Source organism: Zingiber officinale, chromosome 7A (assembly GCF_018446385.1).
Source record: "Zingiber officinale cultivar Zhangliang chromosome 7A, Zo_v1.1, whole genome shotgun sequence".
Taxonomy (NCBI): domain Eukaryota; kingdom Viridiplantae; phylum Streptophyta; class Magnoliopsida; order Zingiberales; family Zingiberaceae; genus Zingiber; species Zingiber officinale.
The window spans coordinates 103382634-103389069 of record NC_055998.1 but is presented as its reverse complement, the minus strand read 5'-3'; the positions used below and the strand labels follow the sequence as shown (position 1 = coordinate 103389069).

Genomic DNA, 6436 nt, shown 5'->3' with positions numbered 1-6436 from the left:
GGAGGAGAAATATCAAAAAGTCCTTATCTACGCCTTGAGACATTTCTAGAGCTTTGTGATATGGTGAACTATGAAGGAGTGTCAGCAAATGCAATTTGATTGATGGCATTTCCTTTTAGTATCAAGGATAAAGCAAGGACTTAGTTATATTCTCTCTGTCCTTAAAGCATCACAAGTTGGGAACAATTGGAGAAGCAATTTCTGAATCATTTTTTCCCTCCAAGTAGAACAATTTATATGAGGAATTGCATCACAAATTTTGCTCGGGCATATAGAGAATCATTATTCGAAGCATGGGACAGATTCAAGAGTCTACAAAGACAGTGCCCTCATCATGGTTTGGAAAAATGGATGACCCTGCACATATTTTATACAGAAATTTCTTTCTCAGATAAGTGTTGTATCGAGATGCACTAGAGGGGGGGGGGGGGGGAATAACGCTCGTGGATATTTTGTACGATTTAAAACGTATCGAGTAAATAAACGCAGCGGAAAAGAAAAGAACACACACTAACACAAGTTGGTTACTTGGTTCGGAGCCTGTGGAGACTCCTACTCCAACGCTCGTGATAGTTGATTACTTTCGGTGGGCAACAACTATAATATCGAAAGTTTGGAACAATAAAGAATTTACAATTAAGTGTACTAAAAATAAATTATACCGACAACAGGATTAGCAAAATTAATGCTCCGGGTCACCGGAGTGTTGCTACAGCACTTCTGGACATCTCTTGAGCAGTAGGATGTAGAAAGGTTGCTTTGGAATCGAATGAATAACTTGCTGCTCAAGAGCCTCTTATATAGGGTGTTCAAGGCACCTCTATCAACCTCCAAGGCGCCTCCAACCCGCCGAGTCAGCCGCGTGGATCAGCACTGAAGAATTCGTCACTTATCCATTTGAAGGCGCCTCCAAGCACTGGTCCAAGGCGCCTCTAGTTCCGTCCAAGGTGCCTCCAGTACCTCTTCGCAGCCAGCTCACACTTTGCACCCGAGGCGCCTCCAAGCTCCATGGAGGCGCCTTGGACACTATTCATCCGAGGTGTGACTTGCTCCTTTGTTCCTGCAAAATGTGTTAGTTCCAAACACATACCCTGTAGAACAAAGTTAGCACATAATAGTTATAAATAAGATATTGACAGTCTCCGAACTATTCGGGTCTGACTTAGGATTTCCTACCGGAAACCCTAGGTCGACCCGACGCCTAATGTTCCCTCTGCGGGGAACACGTCCTCACCTACTCCACTCAGGAGAGTTACCTGTTGCCAGTGCGATCCTCCAGATCGACTGGACTTTTGCTTAGCGCTCGATGCTTCCGGACTTTGTGCTGGACACCCGCTCCCTGACCCGTCTAGTCTTCCACCTGGTTCGCAACACCAGGATTTTCCACCTAGGGTTACCACCCCCTAGGACTTTTGCCTGAAGCCCTCGACCCGCCAAGATTTTTCGCATAGGGTTACCACCCCCTATGACCTAGGGTTACCACCTCCTAGGGGTTTTCACATGCCTAACCGTAACTAGGACTTTTGCCTAAGTACACTTAGGACTTTCCTGCAAGCTCATTCAAACTGTTAGATCACAAAATGACTTAACTTTGAACCCTTTTCCATTATCAAAACATGGATTCGATCATCGGATGCTTCCCGTACCAACAATCTCCTCCTTTTTGATTATAACAACTGAATATTCAAAGTTAAATAAAAACAAATGCATGAGTAACAATTTTTAAAGTTTTAGTATAAGCAAGCATAAGTAAACAATTTTAGACGCAAACAAATATTAAGCTAAAACTTTAAAGTTTAAGGCTCCCCCTTAATTAGATCTTTCTTGTGAATTTTATGCAAGCTAAGACTTTAAAGTTTGAGACTCCCCCTTAATTAGAGCTTTCTTTTGAATTTTATGCTACTCTCCCCCTTTGCCATACATCAAAATACAAGGAGAGTGAAAAGAAAAACTAGAGTACTTAGGTATATTTGAAAAATATTTGAAAGGAAATGTTTAAAAAGCTTAGCTTTTTAGAAGAATTGTTCTTTAAAAACTTTTAGCTAAGTGAAGAAATATTTGTCATAAATTATTTCAACTTTGAAGAATAACTTAGCTAATTTTGTGATATCAAAACACTTACTTAAATTTGAAAAAGCTTTTTGCTTTTGAAAAATACTTAGTTAGAAGTATTTAGATAAGATCTTTTAAGATAGCTTTAAAGGATTAAGTAACTTAGCAAAATTTGAAAAAGTACTTAGGTAACGATTGAAAGGCCTTTTTGAGAAAAGTTAGTTAGATTCGAACGACTTTAGAACTTTTCTCAAAATTGGCTAAGTTTGATGGCATTTGCAAAAAATATTTGAAAACGGCTATAGAAGTCACTTTAGCTAAAATTTTAATAGGCCTTTTGAAAAATAGCTTTGAAAATGTTATTAAGAAAATATAGCTAAAGTTGAAAGGTACGTAACTTGATTTTGAACTGAAAATATTAAATTTTAAAAGTTTCTTAAGAAAAAATAAGTTTTGAAGGTTATTTAGTTTGAAAGACTTAGTTAAATTTTAGCTGAAAGGTGGGAGGAGCTTAACTCGTATTAATTTGAATTAAGGTCATTCATTCAAATTCAAGTAGTCATAAAGTCCAAGCATGAGTAACTTTGAAAATTAAAATTAATCATTTAATCCTCTGGGCAAAATGTCTAACCATTAGCTACTAATTGGTTACCAAGAGAGTAACAACTTTCACTTGGTTAGCCAAGTTAAGTTGAAAATTCAGTTAGATTTGACTAAGTCAGGATCACTTAACTTGATTACTGTATTTTTGGTATTTAACGCTCAGACTTCTTGCGATGCACAGAAATAAACATTTTGAAGTCTAGGTTGTACCCTATGCATCTCACACCGTTATAAATTTTTCAAACACAAACAAGTTATGCCTAGTGTGCTTGAGAGTGCTCTGGCTGAAACTAGAGGAACATGATATCTAGGGTTAGTTCCTAGGCTAAGTCCATAATTTTGAAAAATCTAATAAAATTGTTGTAACGACCCAACCCTCCTCCACTCTACTAGTCTGTGAGGGTGGGACGTTACTGGTCTATTAACTTTACTTAACTAAAGTTACTCACATGTAAACATCAATACTTAAAACTCTCAAAAATGAGAAACATGCAATTAGTAACAACTGAAACATAATTAACTCATCTTGTCATTCTACTCAAGCATATGTTCACAACTAAAGTATATCAATCAGTATATGCATGCAACAGTGATACAACTCAATTAGCGGAACTAATGTGCATAGAAAATAGAAGGAAGAATTCTAAAACATAATATATTCAACAAGAAAATCCAGCAACATGAAAGAATAGTTCCAACATTCTGAATACAAAATCTTAATGAATTTTTAAACTAAATGCCAAGGCTTCCCTAATCCAAACATCACACATCCATCCACATCTCCTTGTCGCCTTCCGTTGCTATAACTTTTCTTTTCCATTATCTGCAGTAAGAGGAAAATGCAACTATAAGCAGAATGCTTAGTAAGCACTATCTAACTCACAAAACTTGAATATGCATGTGAATAGGAAGAAATATAAAAAATTGAATGTTTTAAAAGAAATACTACACATGCTCATCTAATAATAAAGGAATCAAACATACTGAAATGCTAAACATGTATAGCTGCTCAACTAATAGCAAATAGTAATAAGAACAATTTAAACAACATGCTAGCATAAAAGAAAACTAAACTTGCTGATTCTTTAAACTTATGTGAAACTTAATTCACTTGTTCAAATTTATACTTTTATACATCAAAATAATAATCTTTTGGGTCCAAGCTTAGTACCATTACGCGCTCCCTAATAGAAACTGAGGTAGCGAGCCACCAGTCCTACGAGGGTAAAGACCTTGGTCTTACCAGGGCCGAGACCTCGGAAACGGTCACCTGGATTTGTTTAACGACAACCTCGGAAGTCGGGTACTATCCTTCTCAAGTAAAATACTTATACTTGTTAATACTTCTAATAAAAGGATGCCTCATACAAAACTCAATCTGTAGTGCTGAAACAAATCTAAAACTGAAATGATGGAATAAAATCTAAAACATGCAGCGCTTAAACAGACTTAGAAATCTAAAATGCTTGAATAAAATCCAAGACTGCAGTGCTCAAATAGAAAATCTAAAACTGCAAGGGTAAAACCTAGTAACCAAAATAAAACTACTGATTACTCCCAAAACTAAGGTCGTTCATGTCAAAAGCATAACACAATCAAAACTAAAACCTGCTAAAACTCAAAATCCATGTAAACTTGTTCAAAGCTCATACTTTTACAGAGCAACAGAAAACAAATTCTGTTAATGCTATCTGCAGTACCACGGCAAGGAAGCAAAAGAAACCAAAATGCTACACATAGCCATTAAAAACTAAACAATTTGTTCATCGCCAAATCTAAACATTCTGAATTAAGTTTCATGGCAGCAAGTTTCAAAAACAAACAAAAACCACAACCATTCCTCCTGTTCTGTACCACGACTAGGAAACCAAAAGGGACCAAAAATGCAACTAGGAAGGAAAATTGCTACTGAAAACCTAAAACCATAATTGTTCTTCATGTTCAGTGCCACAGCAACAAAAATCGAAAATTGCTAGATTTCATATGTACCGATCCTGCTCATCAAGGTCACAAACAGCTAATCTAACTCAAAAACTAAAATACAAAATTCAAAGCCTGAAGAAACAACCACATGTTAACAAACAAATCTATTTCCTTTCTTTGAGATTCACGGCAGCAAGCTACGAAACACCTATCTTTACAGCATGCTTCGAAATAAAAAAGAAGCAAGGTCCGAAACTACTCCTACCACAAGTGAGAAAGCAACTTACCCTTGATCTTGAGCTTACAACCGAATTAGACTTCTAGGGTTTCGGAGAAGCTTGAAAATCCAACCTTTCCTTCGTGCCTATGGATTCCCTCGACTAGAAGGTCTCTATTCCGTGAAGAGCTCACGGGATTTGCCCTTCACCGGCCGCTGGAGACGAAGCCCTAGCTTTGGCTTCATCTTCCGCCTGAGCACCGTCGCCGCACGCGAGACAAAGGAGAGGAAGGGGTTTAGGTCACGGCCAAAATTATCCCTAAGTTCTCTCTTAATCTCCCTTTATAACTAGAGTACTCTGTTATCTACTATTGCTTAAATAAATTTCGCTATCTATTTTATCAGCACGGCCCTGCTGGGTTCCTTGTCATCCCAAACAACTTAAGGCTTTGCTTAACCAGAGGTCTCCGGTTCGAACCTCGGCTCAACCTCTTTATTTTTTTGCAACTTGTTTCTTTTGGTAAAAATACCAAACGAACTCCGAAAATTATTTAAAAATACTCTAAAAATTTCTAAAAATCTCTAGAATATTTATAAAGCATTTCTAAATATTTTTAATTACTATTAGGACTCAAAATGAGGAAATTTGGGTTATTATAATTCCTCATACCTTATAAAAAGTTCGTCCTCGAACTTAAAATAACTCTGGATATTTCTGTCTCATGATGTCCTCACGCTCCCAAGTAATTTCCTCGTGATTCTGGTTCTGCCAGATGACCTTCACTAATGGTACTTCTTTGTTCCTTAGTCTCTTGACTTCTCTGTCCACTATCCGTATAGGTCTGCTCTCATAGCTAAGATCCTCCTGGATCTACACTTATTGAGGCTAAATCACTTGGCTAGGGTCGTGGAGGCACTTCTTCAGTATGGAGACATGAAATACATTATGTATCGCTGACATGTCTTATGGTAAGTCCAACTTGTAAGCTACTTTCCCAATCCTCTCTATGATCAGGTAGGGTCCTATGTAGCGGGGACTTAACTTGCCCTTTTTGTCAAATCTCATCACTCCCTTCATCGGAGCAACTTTGAGAAAGACTGAATCTCCTACTTGGAATTCAAGTGGCCTACGGCGTGTGTCAGCATAACTTTTCTGTCTACTCTGGGCAGTCTCAATCCTCTGTTTGATCTTCTGGATAGCCTGAGTGGTTTCATCTATCATTTCAGTCTGCCTACCCAGCTCCACTTCCATTTCTTTCCTTTCTCCAGTCTCCAGCCAGCATATGGGCGATCTACACTTGAGACCATACAATGCCGCGTAAGGTGTCATCTTGATAGTGGCTTGATAGCTATTGTTGTAGGAAAATTCAGCTAAATACAGATACTTGCACCAACTGCCCTTGAAATCTAATGCACAAGCCCTGAGCATGTCTTCTAAAATCTGATTTACTCCTTCTGTCTGTCCATCAGTCTGAGGATGGAAGGTTGTGCTGAACTTGAGTTTGGAGCCTAATGCATTCAGGACACACTCTCAAAAATGAGAGGTGAAGCACCCATCCCTATCGGAAACAATTGACTTCGGGACTCCATGAAGTCTGATCACTTCCTTAACATATAGCTGTGCCAATTGCTCTATAGAGT

General features: G+C 38.0%; 1 non-coding gene across 1 annotated transcript; it reads right to left on the bottom strand.

Moving 5' to 3' along the window:
- Window positions 1–235: 235 nt before the first annotated feature.
- LOC122003177 lies at window positions 236–341 on the bottom strand. The gene has a single exon (XR_006117842.1). It is a non-coding gene; the product is annotated as a small nucleolar RNA R71 (small nucleolar RNA).
- Between the last annotated feature and the right edge of the window lie 6095 nt (window positions 342–6436).